Below are 18,413 nucleotides of genomic sequence, written 5' to 3' on the forward strand. Positions count from 1 at the left end.
AGCTCAGGCAGGGGGGTGGGAGTGGTCCAGGGTTTAGCTCAGGCAGTCGAGTGGGAGGAGCCTGTGAGCGGCCCGAGGGGAGACGCCCAGCAGGCAGGTCGGGATTTCAGGAGATGGCGTGCAGATGTAAGCAGGGGGGTTATCAGTTCATGGTTGATATTAAAGCCAAGGGAGGGAGTGAACCAGCTAAGCAGGGAGCAAGGAGGGCATCCAAATGGGTCTAAGGAACAGAATTCCAAGGTGAGTGGAAGTGCAGATCCTCAGAGGAGCCTGGGGGCAAGGATCCAGAGAAAAGGGGGGAAGCCACAGGAGCGTGGGGTCCAGAAGTCCTGAGAGAGAGGCGCCACCCGCATCAGGGCCACCGACGGTCATTCCAAAGGAGGCCACTGGACCACGAAGACGGCAGCCTCAACGGGGGCAGGAAGCAGAGTTCAGAGTGCAGAGGGTTCAAGAGAGGGACATATGGTGGAGGTCATTCTTTACAGGCATTTCTGAAACAGAATGGGGTGTGGGGAGCTGGCCCGAGGTTGAGGTCCAAGGGAGAGGGATTTGAGAGGGAGCATCAAGGCACTCGGGCTGCAGATGGAAGCTGAGGGTCAGGAGGGAGGCGGGCTGACTGTGTGACTTATACAGCACTGGGTTTTATCCCAAGTCCCTGACTTTTTGCCATGCTGCAGTCTAGACCAAATTTGTACTTCCTTTCCAGTGGTCATGTATGAATGTGATAGTTGGACCAGAAAGAAGGCTGAGCACAGAAGAACTGATGCTTTTGAACTTTGGTGTGGGAGAAGACTCTTGAGAGTCCCTTGGACTGCAAGGGGATCAAACCAGTCCATTCTAAAGGAAATCAGTCCTGAATATTCATTGGAAGGACTGATGCTGAAGCTGAAGCTCCAATACTTTGGCCACCTGATGTGAAGAGCCAACTCATTGGAAGAGACTCTGATGCTGGGAAAGATTGAGGGCAGGAAGAGAAGCAGGTGATAGAGGATGGATTGGTTGGATGGCATCACTGACTCAATGGACATGAGTTTGAGCAAACTCAGGGAGATGGTGAAGGACAGGGAAGCCTGATGTGCTGCAGTCCATGGGTTTGCAAAGAGTTGGACACGACTGAGCAACTGAACAACAGCAATTGTTCTTAAATTCAATCCTAAATAATCTCGCTTCTTAAACCTTGATTTTCTCCTAGGCAATATTCTCACTGAAACCACAGGTTTGATGGCATAATTTGTTTGTAATACACAAGTATGTAAAAATCCATCCGCACGCCTCTAACACGGTCTCGGAACCCACTGGGCCTACCACCTTTTTTTAACTGGGGTGGAGGACGGGACACAGGGGCAGTCCTGTGAGTCCAGTGACCCTGGGGCTTCACCTGTCACTAGCGGAGTGACCTCAGGTAAGTGACGGAGGTTCTCCGAGCTCAGGTTTCCACCTCCTCGAATGGAGACAACGCTCTGTCTCAAGCTGGGGGTGAGAATGGAGGCGATGATCCAGAGCCCACAGGAGACAGCACTGGGTTAACCGAACAACTGCCAGACACAGGAGTAGGTATCATGACTGGGTCATTAAGATCGGGGCAGGCTGTGATCCCTCAGGACACCAGGGTGCCCGTGTCCAGCCCGCCTCTCTCTGGCTAGACTCAGGAATGTATTACACACCACGAGCTTCAGAGCCTCCTTGCCAAACACAGGCAGAGGAAGACCCTGTGTGTGCCAATCCTATCCCGGGTGACATCCAGCTGCTTTGAGGACCTCCCAAAAAAGGATGCTCTAGACGGTGGCTGGGCCCTGCCCATCCGGGGGTAAACAGCTTGGCACAGAGGCGGCCCTCATTCCCCGGGTGAAGGCTGGAAACACACCATCTCTCCTATTTTTCACCATTTTTTACATTTGGTTCTCTCCAAGCTACCAGGACCTGCCAATCAAGTATCACGCTTCTTTTCTGAAGTTGTTTCCCAAATTGCCTCCTTTCACAGGTGGGCAACTGACGCAGGGGGCATCACAGGACAATATTTTAAGGAGGATGGAACTCGAAAAGTCACCCCTTCTGACACTCTCCCCCCATTTGACAGATGGGGAAACTGAGGCCCAGTAGGGCAAGACACTGAATGCCATCACCCAGCAGGGCAGAAATTGATGGCTTGCCTTGCTGCCTCAGGTTCAAAAAATCACTTTCCTGGGGACTTCTCTTCCCAGGTTGTACCCTGTTGCAAAGAAGACGTGGGGTCTCATTTCTCTCTCTCTGCATTTAACAGCCTACTCCGTGAAGGTCGGGCAGTCTGGCTGGGTGGCAGCTGTCTGAACAGCAGAAACCAGCTGAGTTCAGAGTCAGGGCCGGGATTGCGATGGGCAGACTCCTGCCTTTCTACCCGGGCTGAGCACTTGGCAAAGGGCACTGGATTCTGACCACAGAGGAGGCCAGGCAGATCCCCTCCCCCTTACTCTCAGCAGCAGGACCCACACCAAGGCAGTGACACCCTGAGGGGTGGGCTCCCCCGCACAGATAAGAAGTGCCTGTGATAAGCATGTGGTCATTTTCCCCAGGGCAGCCCGTTCCCCAGGGTCAGGGACACCCTCTCTGTCCTCTGGGGCCTCAGGGGGCAAAGGTGAGCCCCCACCCAGCCCTGTTTAAACTAACTCCAAATTCTAAACTCGCAAAGTCCAAAGAGCAGACCTGAACACATTCTTATAAAAATGTGTTTGAAAAGAACATTCTCCACTCATTCTGGCCCTCCGCCTGCTTCCACTTTGGGGTTCTGGGCAGACTTTTAGAAACAAACTTCTCACCAATTACCACGAGCAAAACAACTCCCAGAAGGTCCCAGGCGGTGCCAGACAGAGCGAGGAACAAGCCCCTCTGCAAAGAGTTTCCGCTCGGTCTCTGGAAATCCCAGGAGATGCCCGTCACGTTGGCACAGCTGACCTGGTCCCTTCTTCCCTCTGCCTCCGCCCACTCCCTGCTCCTGGCCACCCGTAGCCTCCCCCTCCACCCCTGGGCCAGTAGGAACACCCCAGCTGCCAGCAGCCAGCTCTCAGCAACCCCCGTCCCCAACACACAGGCCCAGGAACACGAAACAGAGGGGAGCAGGGCAGGCAGCCCGGGTTCCCTGGCACCCACCCTCCGAGATTCAGTCGCACCCCCCACCCCTTGCCAGCATCGTCTCTGCAGGTCCCTGGCGCTGAGAGTCACACAGGTTGTGCTCGCCTCTATGCCACACAAGGATGCTGCCTGTGCTGGGATGAGGTCTGGGATGGGGCCAGAGGCTGCCAAGGAGAGAAGGGCTCTGGGAGGCTCATCTCGCCTCATCTCCAATTGCCCCACTGCCAGGAAAAGCAGGAGGGAAAAGGGGGGAAAAGGAAAAGCAGGAGAAAGGACCTTCAGACATGCTCTGCCCGTGGCCAGGGCTAGCGAAGTGGGCCTCGCCGTGTCCCGGAATGATCCCAGTATGCTCAGAGCTGGGCCTTTTTGGAGCAGATTGGAAAATCCCCCAGAGCGGGTGGGGGCCTTGCCAGCTGCTTGGGAAAATGTCTTTGCAGAGCTTAAGGGCGTCATCTCCTCGCTTTCTTCTCATTCAGCCTGTGGGCTGCTCAGCTTTGGGTTGCAGGCTGCAGGCTGGGACCCTGGAGAGGAGTCCAGCGTGGCCCCTGGCCTTGCCTGCAGAGTCTCCACCTGGAGCAGGAGATGGTCCTGGCCAACGACGGCAGCCATCTTTCAAGATGACCAAATGGGCCAGGCACTGTGCTAGGGAGGGAATCAGAGAAGACTTCCTGGAGGCGGCGGCTCCTGAGGGCCAAGTAGGAACTAACTAGAAAACCAATGGGGAATGAGCATCCCAGCAGATGGGAACAGAGGAGCAAAGGCCTCGAGTGGGGAGCAGAAGGGCCCCACGAGCTGAGCCACAACAGAACACCCACATAAGGGCCAGAGCCGCTGGGAACCCCATGGAGAGGTGGGTCCAGGAACCGTGTTGGGCGGACTCAGCCCGGATGGGGAGTCTGTGCCAGTGAAGGAGTGTGGGCTCTGGAGGGGTGGGAGCCGGGGAGGGCTTCGATCCCGCCATGACACAGCCCAGGTTTGTTTTGGAAAATTGACTCTGATGCGCTCAAGGCGTAGGGTGGCAAAAGGGAGGCCAGCGCCAGGGAACCAGGGAGTGTCCCCTCTGGATCCTCAGCAGAGTGCTCCCAGCCCTCCCCACCGGCCCCCTCCCCAGCCTCCCGGCCTCTCGGAGTCGCCGCAGTTCCCTGAACCTTTGCCTAAGCTGCTCCCTCTGTGTGTGCCCTGCTTCGCCGTCTGCCTGTGGGACCTGTGCCCAGGGACAGCCAGAGTGCCCGTCCTGGCATGCTCCCCGTCCACCCCTCCCCTGGAAGGCTTTACTGCTCCTTCAGATTGTTCTGGCAGGGGCTCAGCCGTGCCCCAGGGTGACCATCCTCTACTCAGGAGTCAACCTCCCAACCAGGCTGGGGCCCCGCTGGATCCCAAGCCCTCAAGCAGGCAGGTTCTCAGGGAAGGCTGGCAGGGTGTCCTGGGGGGCCCGACTGTGAGGCCCCCTAGTTCAGCCCACTGAAGGCCAGCTCACTTCTTTTGCCCGGCATACCTTGGAGATGGGTGGCAGGGACGAGCTGGGTAGTTATTGAATCATTCCCCTCTCCCGATGCTGAATTGTGCCCAATGCAATGTGAGACTCACCCCTCCACAGCAAAGTCTCACCTGTCCTACACCCGCGGTCCCCTTGCCTGCTGCTCAGATGAGGGAGACCCAGGAAGAGGCCCAGGGCTCTGAGAGTGGTGAAACCAGTACAATAGGCATAGACTCCGTGAAGTGCCGCCCAGACGTGTGGAAGGCGGTTGGACAGGATTCAGGTTGACAATGAATCCAGAGACCTGAAAAGTACACCGTTCACCAAAGTAGGAAGGAATGGAAGGCAAGTTTGAACACCACAGTGATGTCTGTCCTCCAGATCCGGGGCTAGTGACAGCCAGGGCTAACCCTGCAGAACCAGGCTCCCTGGCTGCAAGGGGGCAACGTGGGAGAGGCAGGGGGGCAACGTGGAGCTGTAGGAAACTAGACAGAAGAACCACTGTGATGGAGATTCCCAGGGGGATCAGTGGCAGAGAATCCGCCTGCAATGCAGGAGACTCAGGTTCAATCCCTGGGTTGGGAAGATCTCTGGAGAAGGAAATGGCAACCCACTCCAGTATTCTTGGGTGGACAGGGGAGGCTGGTGGGCTATAGTCTATGGGGTCGCAAAGAGTCAGACACAGCTTGGTGACTAAACAACAACAATAACCAGTCTAATGAGCAACAGGATCACAGTGGCAGTCAGGGGGCTCTGGAAATTGTTAACCTGGTTATTGGAGCAGGGGGCAGAACAGCTGGGCAGCCATGGAGGGCAAAGTGCAATCTGCACAGCAATGAAAATCAAGAATGACTGATCAGGATGCTGATGGTAGCTGCCCCAATAAAAAGTCTCAGCTCCCCTCCTGGCTTCCTTCTGGAGCTAGTTTTCAGACCAGGAATCCGGCGGACACTTCTCCAGGAGGAAGGGCCCTGGGCCACCACAAGTATCCATGGCGGTAACGCCCCAGTCCTTCCACACATGAGGGTGAGGCTACTGATTTGAGCGCCTTGAGCATCTTTAGACTGAGAAAGGAGGATGCCCAGACACCCCAAAGGCTGTTGGACACAGGATTCAAGTTGATGATGATACCAGAGACCAAATGACCCTGATAGAATGAGACCGATGGAGCCGACAGAGTCCTGACCCTGGTGTGGCTTCCTGTGAGGCCCCAGGTCTGTGGTCCAGCGGTCACTTCCCTGGAGCTGGAATGAACAATTCGGACAGACCTGTTTGGCGGTTGGTACCACCCCCACCTTCGCCTTATCTGAAACTGCCTTCCCCTACTTGGGCCAAGAGAGTAGACCACAAACAAAATCACACACCAGAGAAGGGCACAAACCAATGCCACCTTTCAAGAGGTAAATGACGCAGAGTGGCGGTCCCCGTCATATTTCCATTTCATCTGCCTGTCAGCCCCCCGAAAACCCGAAGGATCTTGCACGGTGGTGACGAATTACCACTAACTCAAGCCAGTAGCTGCCCCAGCCGCAACCCCTGTAGCAGATGTGGTCTTTGTTAGCACCGATGAATGTGGCCTGGGCACAGGCATAGGATCACTGTGTTCTTTTCATCCCCATAAGAAATGAGGGTACAAAACAGTTCTCATGGACTCGGAAAGGACAATAGTACACGTCTAGTCTTGCACTAGGGCTGCTCTCTCTCTCATCCCTGACACATTACAGTCCGAAGTCCCCATCACATTCCTGGCTGGACACCCCACAGAACATCACACTGGTCCACTCCCAAGGGGATACCATGCAACACAAGCTGGATGGACACAGTGGAGGCCTCGTTTCCAGAGGGTGAGAGATAAACCCTGTGAAGATTCACATGCCTGCTGGATCAGCAAGTGTTAGCGATCCAGTGGTCTAGGGCAGTGCTCTCAGGATCTGTTCAAAAGCAAAGGACCAATCATTGCATCGTGCACCCCTCCTCCACCTGCTCCATGTGGAGGGAAACACGAAGCACGGAAGGTCTCTGAGTTCTCGAGGCAGCATGTTCCACACCTGGGAATACTTTTCTGGATTCACTCTCAAAAATCTTCTTCAGAGTCCCTTGGACTGCAGGGAGATCACACCAGTCAATTCTAAATGAAATCAACCCTGAATATTCATGGGAAGGACTGATGCTGAGGCTGAAGCTCCAATACTTTGGCCATTTGGTGAGAAGAGCCAGCTCATTAGAAAAGACCCTGATACTGGGAAAGACTGAGGGCAGGAAGAGAAGGGGGCGAGAGAGGATGAGATGGTTGGATGGCATCACCAATTCAATGCACATGAATTTGAGTAAACCCCAGGAGATGGTGAAGGACAGGGTAGCCTGATGTGCTGCAGTCCATGGGGTCGCAAAGAGTCAGACACGACTGAGTGACTGAACAACGACAATATTCACCCATACCTGCTGGCCCAAGAGAATGCTAACTCTAGTGGGACCTGGAAGCAGGAAGAGGCTCTGCAGCAGGTTCAGGCTGCAGAGCAAGCATCCTTGCCCCCTGACCATATGATCTGCCTTATGTTATGATCTTAGAGGTTACCAGCAGTAGGAAAAGACACCAAGATTTTACAGCAAACCCCACTGGGAAAATCTCAAATCAAATGCTTCCATTTCTGGATCAAGCCCATGGCGTCGACAATGGAGAATTATATATCTTTCAATAAATAGCTCACGGTGTGGACCCTCCTAGAGACAGTGCTCAGCCATGGGAAACCAAGTGGCCATGTGGTCGGAATTTGCTATCATGAAATGGGTTCTGTCAGACCTACCAAGACATAAGGTCAGTTAAGTCCAGCAGTTGCTGCTCTTGTTCTGGTGCTAAGTCGCATCCGACTCTGTGTGACCCCCATGGACTGCAGCACACCAGGCTTCCCTGTCCTTCACTATCTCCCAGAGTTTGCTCAGACTCATATCCATTGAGTCGATGATGCCATTCAACTATCTCTTCACATCAGGTGGCCAAAGTACTGGAGCTTCAGCTTCAGTATCAGTCCTTCCGATGAAAATTCAGGGTTGATTTCCTTTAGGACTGACTGGTTTGATCCCCCTGCAGTCCAAGGGTCCAAGTTTCAAGAGTCTACTCCAACACCACAGTCCCAAAGCATCAATTCTTCTGCCCTCAGATTTCTTTATTGTCCAACTCTCACATCTGTACATGACTACTGAAAAAACCATAGCTTTGACTAGATCGACCTTTGTTGGCAAAGCAATGTCTCTGCTTTTTCATATACTGTCTAGGTTTGTCATAGGTTTTCTTCCAAGGAGCAAGCATCTTTTAATTTCATGGCTCCAGTCAACATCCACGGTGACTGGAGTCCCCACCCCCAAAAAATCTGTCACTGTTTCCACTTTTTCCCCATATTTGTCTTACAGATAGCTGAGAAAAGAGAAGTGAAGGCAAAGGGGAAAGGGAAAGTTATGCCCAACTGAATGTACGGTTCTAGAGAATAGCAAAGAGAGATAAGAAAGCCTTCTTAAGTGAACATGCAAAGAAATAGAGGAAAACAGTAGAATGGGAAAGCCCAGCAGTATTCCAACATAAAGCACCTGAGTGCCACGTCTCAGATTAAGCACAGTTTAGTTAAGGACTCGGAGAAGGCAATGGCACCCCACTCCAGTACTTTTGCCTGGAAAATCCCGTGGACGGAGGAGCCTGGTGGGCTGCAGTCCATGGGGTCACTAGAGTCGGACACAACTGAGCGACTTCACTTTCACTTTTCACTTTCATGCATTGGAGAAGGAAATGGCAACCCGCTCCAGTGTTCTTGCCTGGAGAATCCCAGGGACGGGGAAGCCTGGTGGGCTGCCGTCTATGGGGTCGCCCAGAGTCGGACACGACTGAAGCGACTTAGCAGCAGCAGCAGTTAAGGACTAGATGATGCAGCTTCCTCTCCTCCAGCTCACACTTATAACCACATGAAACTTTTATGACCAACTGATGGAGCACAGTCTGAGCTTGGCTCGTGGAGGGAATAGTATATGGTGATTACAGTGATGGTTCAGGAAATGGATGCAAACTGAAAACGGACGTTGGCTGTTTCAAACCACTTGTAATGGCCTTGAAAATAACAGAAAGGGAGAATCTTCCAAATAAAGCTGCAAGACGCGGGGCAGTCGTCCACTCTGTGTGGAAGGAGAAGCAGCCCAAAGTTAGAGTATAGCTGGATTCGTGGGCAGTGACAAACAGCTCGGTCACCTGGCCAGAGGCCTGGGAGTAGAAATAGAAGATCAGGGATTCTGGGGTGGAAGTGTGTGGATGGAGTGGACATATGTGGAGAAAACATCAGGTATTATATGTTAATACCCACCAGAGGGACTTCCCTGATGGTCCAGTGGCTAAGACTCCACACTCGCAACGCAGGGGCCTGGGTTCAATCCCTCACGCTGCAGCCAGCGTCCACACGCTACAACCAGAGATCTCGCATGCCACAGCTAGGACCCAGCGCAGCCCAATACATAATGATTTAATGATTTAAAAAAATATCCACTAGAAAACACCCAGTCCAGGATCACCCTGAAAAGTATGCAGGTCAAGAAGCAACAGTTAGAACTGGACATGGCACAACGGACTGGTTCCAAATTGGGAAAGGAGTACGTCAAGACTGTATGTCACCTTGCTTACTTAACTTCTATGCAGAGTACATCAGGTGAAATGCTGGGGTGGATGAACCACAAGCTGGAATCCAGATTGCCGGGAGAAATGTCAACAACCTCAGATATGCAGATGATACCACTCTAATGGCAGAAAGTGAAGAGGAACTAAAGAGCCTCTTGATGAGGGTGAAAGAGGAGAGTGAAAAGGCTGGCTTAAAATTCAACATTCAAAAAACTAAGATCACGGCATCCAGTATCAATTCATGGCAAAAAGATGGGGGAAAACTGGAAACAGTGACAGATTTTATTTTCTTGGACTCCAAAATCACCACAAACAGTAACTGTAGCCATGAAATTAAAAGATGCTTTCTTGTTAGAAGGAAAGCTAAGACAAACCTAGACAGCTTATTAAAACGCAGAGACATCACTTTGCTGACAAAGATCTGTATAGTCAAAGCTGTGTATTTTCCAGTAGTCATGTACAGATGTGAGAGTTGGACCATAAAGAAAGCCGAGCACTGAAGAATTGATGCTTTCGAATTGTGGTGCTGGATAAGACTCTCGAGAGTCCCTTGGACTGCAAAAAGATCAAACCAATCAATCCTAAAGGAAATCAACTCTGGATATTCATTGGAAGGACTGATGCTGAAGCTCCAATACTTTGGCCACCTGATGCGAAGAGATGACTCATTAGGAAAGACCCTGATGCCGGGAAAGACTGAAGGCAAGAGGAGAAGGGGACGATAGAGGATGAGATGACTGGATGGCATCATCGACACAATGGACATGAGTTTGAGCAAACTCCGGGAGATAATGAAGGACAGGAAAGCCTGGGAGCTGCAATCCATGGGGTCGCAAGGAGTCAGACATGAGTTAGCAATTGAATAGCAACAACAAAGAGAGAGACAGCCTTCGGACCGCAGCCAGCCCCTGTGGTCTAGCTTGTGCCACGCTGTCTGTCCAACCTTCCAGCAACAGGGCCCCATGCTGAGACCCTAGTAGGGCCTCATTCCTAAAGGAATCCCACCAGCCTCTTAGAAGCAAGTTAACTACCCTGGCCTTCTTCCATCCTGGAAGAGGCAATGAGGAATCAAGAAACAGTATAAGAGATGCAGGTTACCTTTTCTTTCCACAGGGCCTCAGTCGGCATCACCATCTTCGAGCTCACAGAATGTAAAGTCCCTTGGCGTGAGGCCCATGGACCATCACATCAAACCACAGACCCACTTTGTAGGAAGTGGGGTGCTGGCCTGCGCCTATGACCATCGTAGAGTCCACTGTCAGATCGTGGACCACACCACCCAGGGGCTGCCGGCCTGATGGTGTGACGGGATGGCCTGTCCAAGGCAGAGTGAAGGGCCGCTCAAGGCAGTTCCCTGCCAGGATGGGGTGACGTCCCCAGGATTCAGTGCACACCTCAGTCAGTAGCATTTCTCTGTCCCCGCTGGGTAGAAGCAGGAGTGGTCACGTTTACCACGTCGCTTGGTGACCGCTGGGGGCTCGTGCTTCCTGTCCCTGCAGGCCGGGGCTCTGTTAGAGCTTCCACCGGGGACACAGTAAGAGTTTCACTGACCTCCAAGCCACAGAGGATGCCGGGCACTTTGGCCTCTTGTGCCAAGGGACCTGCAGAGAGAAGGGGCATCATTATCCAAGCAGGGTGGATGGAGCCTCAGTAGCAGGAACTAGAATTGCTGCTCCTTGGTGGAGATGAGGAGTAGTCTGGCTGGGTCTCAGGGGATCTCACAGGGGGTGCCACGGGCCACGCCTTGGCACCCCCTTTACCTAGCGTTAACAGTAAAATGCAGAGGTGCAGCCGCCACAGTCAAGCAGACTTGGTGACCCGGGGCTTAGATACTCCAGGGATGATGGTCCGGCTGAGCCCCAAGTTAACCCCCAGGTGCTGAGCAGACGTGGTCCGCCAGAGGACGCCGGCAGCCTAGAACTGTGAGCAGAGAAAGGAGGTGACGAGTGGCACTGCCGCCTGAAGGCCCGCAGCAGCAGCGGCGGCCGGGGCGGTTGTTTGTCCAGGAACTGTCCTCCTTTGACTTCTGTTAGGGAGAGAGAGCCGCGGAGCCCAGAGGAAGCGACTCCTCCCAGAACTCAGGAGGGCCTGAGCCATGCACGGGGCCGCCCGCCCTGGGACCGCGGGGCGCTGCCCGGATGCCCCCGCAGGACCTTGTCCACCAAAGACAGGCCTCAATTTCCAGCCCTTTGAGAACACGTGACCTGAAGAGAGCTGCCCAGGGTCACCCCTCTCCCGCAGGACCCCTCACACCAGGGAGTGGCCAGCGTGAGAGGAAAGGTCTGCCATCCTCCTGCAAACTCAGGACCCGCGGAAGGGCCCACCCGCCCCGGAGCTCCCAGTCGGGTGGGCGGAGGACTTGCGGAGGCTTCAACGTGGCTGGGCTTGGCTGAACTCTGCCCCCTCCCGCTTCCCCCACCTCCCTTCCCCAAGTACGCCCCTCCAGCCCACTTCCGAAAATCCTTCTTGTCCATGAAGCCACCGATGGGAGTCGACCCGGGATCCTGAGTGACCCAGGAGCTCAGCCCCATCTCTGCACACCTGCATGGACTGAGACACGAGCAGGTAAACCCCTGTGTGTGTGAGCCGCCGAGGGTCCTTCGCTGCAGCGGTGAGCTGACGTGACACCCCCGCCCCCCTCCCCCGCTTCGTGGTGGACAGGTGTCCTGAAGCTGCACAACCGCTCAGGACTCACCCAGCATCTGTGACCCACCTGTAATCGGCGGGGGCCTGGCGTCCTGCTCCAGGGCCCCGAGAAATGCCTGCAGACTTGGAAAGGCATGCGTCTCAAACCCAGGTCTGTCCGAGTTCTCTCCCTGAAATTAGTTCTCTCTCTCTCCTTGCAGCGTAGCCAAAGGGCCCCCCAAGGAAGGCAGTGCCATGGGTGTGCAGACCCCGACCCAGGGGAGGGGGCTTTGAAGAGGAAGTGTGTGCATGTGTGTGTGCGCGCGCACGCACGCGCGCGTGCCTGCGTCCAGCTGTAACACTAGCCACGTGGAGGCCCACACCACAGGTCCCTGCCAGGCTTAGCCTCCCAAGCCCCACAGAACCCTGGAGATCCTCCAGGAAGGAAGGAGAGCCCAGAGCCAGTGACCTTGGGAGGAAGCAAAGGGCTAATGCCCACCTTCGTCGGCAACTTGGATTCTGCAGGGGAGGGAGGGCTCTCCACCTGGGTTTCCATCACCTGCCTCAGGAACCTGCCTGGCGGGTGGTGGGGGGACCTCAGCTGTGCCACTCAGCGCCTCTGTGAGCCCGGGTCTCCCACCCTCCGGGTGTCATCCCAGCCCCAGGGCACTAAGGGGTTGGCAGGCACCCGACCTCAGGGGTCTGAGTGTTCAGTCTAGCGTCTCCTGCAGTGGACCTGGTGTGGCCAGGTTCTTCTTCCCCAAAGCACCTCATCTGCTGAGAAAATTTGGGAGGAAGCACAGGGCGAGTCTTGGTGGGACTAACTACACAAGGGGGTCTGGGGGGGGCCCTTTGATCAGAGAGACTCCTCCTGAAAGACGGTAAGTTCTCCAGTTTTGAGCTGGAAGTGGCTGGTGAGGAGGTGGGGAGAGACCCAGCTCCACCAAGAACGCACCCACTGAGCCCCAGGCCGGCGCTGGGGCCGCCAGCACCTGGTCCCAGGTGTGCAGGGAAAAAATAAGGACGTGGCCGAGGACTTCCGGGCCCTCCCTCTCCTTGCAGAGGCTTCCAACCCTTTCCGTGTCCAAATGCCGCTTCTTTTGGGAAGTGCTGGTCACAGTAGATGGTAGCTGATGTTCTGTTTTTGTTTTCAGTGTTCTCATTTGGCAAAATATGAAGCTGGCACCCGACAACAGGAACTAAAGTTGATTTTTGAAATTTTAATTGTTTGCGAAATCCGCGGGCCTGGGACTCTGCACGAATCCTCTCTTAATTCTCACGGTTCCCCCAAAGGATGGAGAACACTGTACCCATTTGATGGATGGGGAAACTGAGGCAGGGCGGGTTCCGCCTGAGAGCTCACCCCGAGGGTAGGGGGTGGCTGTCTGACCACCCAGCTTTCCCCCTCAGTCCTTTCTCATGGGTCCGGCCACCATCCTCCAGGATGAGGGTCTCCTGCTGCCATCCAGCCAGCGGCAGAAGTGGTCACCCTGGCCTTAAGGTTCACCCGCCCCGACCCAGGGCTCCTTCCCCCGCACCCCCTTAACCAGTGGCTGCCCCGTAAGCTCCATGTCCACCCTCCCCCCGCTGAGTGACAACCAGGGCTCCCTGGAATAGCCATCGTCCAGACTCAGCCTTCCTGGCCCAGCTGGCCCACGGGCCTCCCCTCCAGGAGCAGGTTTTGGCCCACAGCCACAGGGGGCTTGGCCCCGGGCTGGTGAGCCAGGGGGTCCCCGGCCACCCCGCCCGAGCTGCCAGCAGCCCGCTGTCCTGAAATGGCCCGGACCAAAGGGCCCAACTGCAGTTACTCAATGACAATGAGGACAAGTTGTTTGCCGTGGCCACAGGCCAAGGGCTCCGATTGTGGTCTTGCCTCGCCTCTGCCTCAAGAGACATCTGGGCAGGGGGGCGTGGCACCCGACCCCCCCACCCTGCCCCAGGGTCAGCTGCAGCCTCAGCTTTGGCCAATCTGCACGGCGAGCTGGCCCCGGTCATGCGGCGCCTCTCCCAGGCTGGCACTCCAGGCCCCAGCTATCCCCTTACCTGATTTCCAGCAGCTCCCCCATCCCCCACAGGCCTGAGCATCCTGAGGTCCAGCCAGATCCCACTCTTTCCTCCCCTCTGCCTGGAGAGCCTCACCTCCCCCGTTGGCCACCGGATCTACCACATCCTGCAGGTCCCATTGCAGCAGCACCTCCTCTGAGGCCCCTCCGGTCCCCCCAGGAGTGCTCTGTGTGCTCTGGGTCCCTGTGGCTCTTTCTCAGAGCCTCTGTGTTGTCACCTATAAAACAGACGCGATGATAGTGCCTCACACACCAGGTGGTGGCGAGGACTGGATGGATGAGACAGTCCATGCAAATTTCAGCCACTCACGTCCAGCAGCAGCCCCATAAACGGTGGATTGATTATTATTTGTATTACTGCAGTGCTTCTCCAGCACTCTTTTCTTCCACCCTCCCCACAAACCCCGCTCTTTTCTGAGCTCTGCCTGCACCCTCCGGCTTCTCCCTCTCCCCACCCACCCCGAGCAATCCCACCCATGCCCGTGGCCTTGGCCACCACCCAAGGCTGCCCCACCTCGATGCCCCTCAGACCCAGCATCCCAGCTGCATCATGTTCCCCGTCTCCTCCTGCCCCAGTGGACTCTGCAGCTTGGGTCCTGGGAAATCACTTCCAACCCCACTCGTGGTAGCAGATCCTATATTATTTAGGAATGCATCGGGCTGCAAATAATAGAAGGCCCAGTGAACAGTGACTCAGCCAAAGAGGGGTTTGTTTCTCCAGCATAACAAGGAGTCTGAAGTCTGTGGCTGCGACACTGGTCCCACTGTCCTGGGGCCAGACCCAGATGATTTCTCTCACCCATGACTTCATTGCTGCAAGAAGGCTGCCCTGGCTCCAAACACCAAGCTCGAAAACAATGTCCAGAGGTGGGAAACAGGAAGAGGGGCAGGGACAGCTCCCCATCTCAGGGAGGACACAGCCTTTCCCAGAAGCCCTCCAGTGAATGTCCCCCTCGCATCTCTGTCCCCTGAGTCACACCAGTCAGACCTGGCTCCTGTGGCCACCCCTGGGCTGCAAGGAGGTCTGGGAAGGCAGTCTCGTATGCCTTCATAGGAGAATGGTGAACGGCCATTCCCAGTGAATGGCGCCCCATGTACCCATCACCCATGCCAGAACCTGGACCCCTCCCTCCTGCCCACCCCAGCCTCCAGCTGCCGTGTACCCCACCTCTCCACCCTCCTCCCTACCAGACCCTAGACAGGGTCCCAGGGGAGCAGGTCAGGCTGCACATGTCCACAGGGGCTGAGGCAGGAGCCAGCTGAGTGTTACCACAGTGGGAACCAGAGTGCGTTGCCCCCAGGGATGCTGCGGTCCCACCTGAAGGCTAAGGAGCTGGCACTGGCATACCTGCCCCCACGGCCACGGCTGAGGTCTCGCCCTGGGGTGGGACAGGTGGGCCTTGATTCTCTGCTACTTGTGACCTGACCCGCTCCGTCAGGCGAAGTGATGCTGGTGCCGGGGTGGACAGCTGGGGCCTGGAACGCAGGACAAGGGGAAGGGCCGCAGGCACGAAGTCAGTTCCCTCCCGACCCCCCAGGGCAGGGACCTCCTTCCAGGAATTCCATTCCTGCATTCCCGCCCCACCCCTTCCTCTTAGCTGCCACCGCCACCTACCTGAGCCCCCAGCCCAGCCAGCCTCACCTCTTCCCAGGGACTAAGACCCTGTAAGGTGAGTGAGGTCGCTCAGTCGTCTCCGACTCTTTGCGACCCCATGGACTATAGCCTACCAGGCTCCTCTGTCCATGGGATTCTCCAGGCAAGAATACTGGAGTGGGTTGCCATTTCCTTCTGCAGGGGATCTTCCCGACCCAGGGATCAAACCCGGGTCTCCAGCATTGCAGGCAGACGCTTTACCCTCTGAGCCACCAGGGAAGCCCAAGTCCCTGTAAGTGGAGCCCTTTCTTCCCCAGCCCCAGCCCAGCTCTGGCTTGAATGATGCGTCAGTCTCAATCCTCCATCTTCACCGTGGCTGCTGCCCCTGGGACCTTCCCTCGCTCTGAGAAGTCCTCTCTCCCCTCTGGGGAGAGGAAAGGGGAAGCCAGAAAGCACTGCCCCCAACCCAGGAGCAGCGCAAGCAGGGAGCAGAGCTGAGATGCCAGGGTGGCCCCTCCACTGCTGCTGGAGGCCACAGCTGAGCACAGTGGGAGGAGAAGGACCAGGGGGAGAGCACAGATGGACAGCCCAGCCCATCACCAGAGGATGAGAGACAACAGTCCCAACAAGGAAGGAACGAGGTCCTTAGAGCCGCCAGGGCCAGCTCGAATTCCCCCACTGACTCTAAAACACCACTGCAAACTCAGCAAGCCGCTTGCCTCCCCAGGCCTCAGTCTCCTCATCAGGAGAATGGGTACAGTCACACCTCCAACACAAGCTGGCTTCAAGTGCAAGGTGGTGGACACACTCAGAAGGCACACAGTCCAGCCGGGTCCCAGATCTAGGGGCGGGTTAATGAAGGAGTGGCCACCCCAGCCTCCCGCCATGGGTGAGCCTCCCCACAGCCCACCCTGGCCGCCCTGCCCCCCTTCAGAGTGCCAGGCCCAGCCCAGATAGCTCCTCTGAGTGCCAGGCCGAGAAAGCCACTTCCTGCCCCAGCCCGTCCACCCCACACCGCCGAGTCTCCAGGGCTATGAGCGTCTGTGTCCCCCTCAGCCACCCCACCAGACCAGCAGCTCCAGCAGACGGGCCCAAGCCCCCCAGCGTCCCCACCCGGGGCTCCAAGTCGGGCGGGCACGCTTCTTCCCCTCGCATCACAACTGTCTGCGTCCTCCCACCCGGCTACCATCCGGCCCCAGAGGGCTCGGACCCCCGTGGGACTCCTCTCTCGGGCCCCACCCTGTTCAGGGGCTGCAGTTCACAGTCAAGGGTGGGGTTCGGGAGCACCCCGGCTCTGGGGGGTCATGCAGCGGGGCCTCGGGGAATCTGTGACCACGTGGGGCTGAGGTGCGGCCGTGAGTCCTTTGTGGCCGTCCCTGGGGGTCCCCTCTCTTTTCACTGCGAGTGGGATCCGAGAGATGGGACAACCTTCAGAGGCCACCCGAGGTGGAGAAGTGGAGGCCCAGAGAGGGCAGAGCTGTGTCTGAGGTGGCTCAGCAGCGCACACCCTGGGCTGGGCACAGAGCCAGGACCTTGTACCTCCCAGCCCAGGGGGCCTCCTCCTCTCCCGGCTCCCCCCGCCACCGTGACCTCCCAGAGTAGAACCAGCCTTGGAAAATGTCCCAGGGCTGTGGGAAGGTAGGTGCAGGAACCCCAGGGCTAAGCCTCAAAGCTGCTTTCGCTGGCCGAGCCTCAGTTTCCCCTTAGGACTTGGCCCTCGGGGAGTCCCAGGAGACCTGCAAGATTTGCAGTGCCCCCTGGGGATGAGGCCCACTCAGGAAGGCACGTTATCTGAACGCCCTAGGAGAGAAGACCCTTGCCCACCCCCCACCTCCGTGTGCCCCAGGCCATCTAACTATCCCCTGGTGGTGGGCATGTGAGGTGGCCAGCCCTCAGGCCGCACCTGCCTTAGAAGCAGGGACAGAGCACCAAGTACCAGCCCCCTGCCCCCCACCCCCGCTTGCCACCCCCTGAGGCCCTCCCCACGCCCACCCCCATCACCTGGGATCAGAGGGCTGGTGGGGGTTCCAGGGCTGCTAGTGAGGTCCCCAGCCAAGTGGTGCCTGCGTGGGTGTGGGGGGTGACTGCCAGCTCTCCGGGTGTCTCACTAATTGAACCCTGGGGCGTGGCCACTGCGGTCACCCAGGCCCACGAGGCAGATGGCGGGGGCAGCGTCTTGGGTGGAGGCGAGGCCGGGAAAGCCCCAGGCGGCAGGGCTGGGCCGGGGACAAGCAGCCCAGCGCCCGGGCCGAGGACAGGACACTGTGTTTTGATTATTTCCAGTTTCCTGACCCCCAAGTAGTGATTTAATGTTCCTGTTTACTCCGAGGGCTAGAACAGAAGGCGGGACGGCTAAGCTGGCTTCCTTGGCCTCCTCGGCGTCACCCCCAAACTCCCAGCAGGGGAGCCATCAGAGGCTGCAAAAGGTCCCCAGGGGATGGCGGGGGGTCTCTGGGTACATGGGGGACCCCAGATGGGTTTGGGCCTGGCCCTGTACAGAGCAGGTCCCACAGGGGTTGAAGGGTGTGACCCGCCCACAGGAAGCGTAGCGGGGTGGCCCTCAGAGCTGGCCTGAGAGGCTGTCCGCCCATGGGGGCCAGTGCCCAGGGTTCACTTGCCCTGCTCACCAGGTCAAGGGCAAATGATCAACATTCCTGGGCCTTCCCAGCACCGTCCGGGGCTAGGACTTTGGCTGGGCCCCTGTCCCCTCTCAGAGTCTGAGTACATTTCAGGGACTGCTTGGCAAGTGCAGCCAGGAGCCTGTGGCTGGCTGGGAGGGACTCCAGGAGTCAGAAGCCCAGCTCCTCGCTCCCGAAATCTTGGCACGTAGAGGCCGGCTTGTAAAACCACTCGAAACGTGGCCTTCCATAGCATCCTCCCAGGTTGCAGCTACACACA

The sequence above is a fragment of the Bos indicus x Bos taurus genome, chromosome 21, assembly GCF_003369695.1.
Source record: "Bos indicus x Bos taurus breed Angus x Brahman F1 hybrid chromosome 21, Bos_hybrid_MaternalHap_v2.0, whole genome shotgun sequence".
In the NCBI taxonomy this organism is placed as follows: domain Eukaryota; kingdom Metazoa; phylum Chordata; class Mammalia; order Artiodactyla; family Bovidae; genus Bos; species Bos indicus x Bos taurus.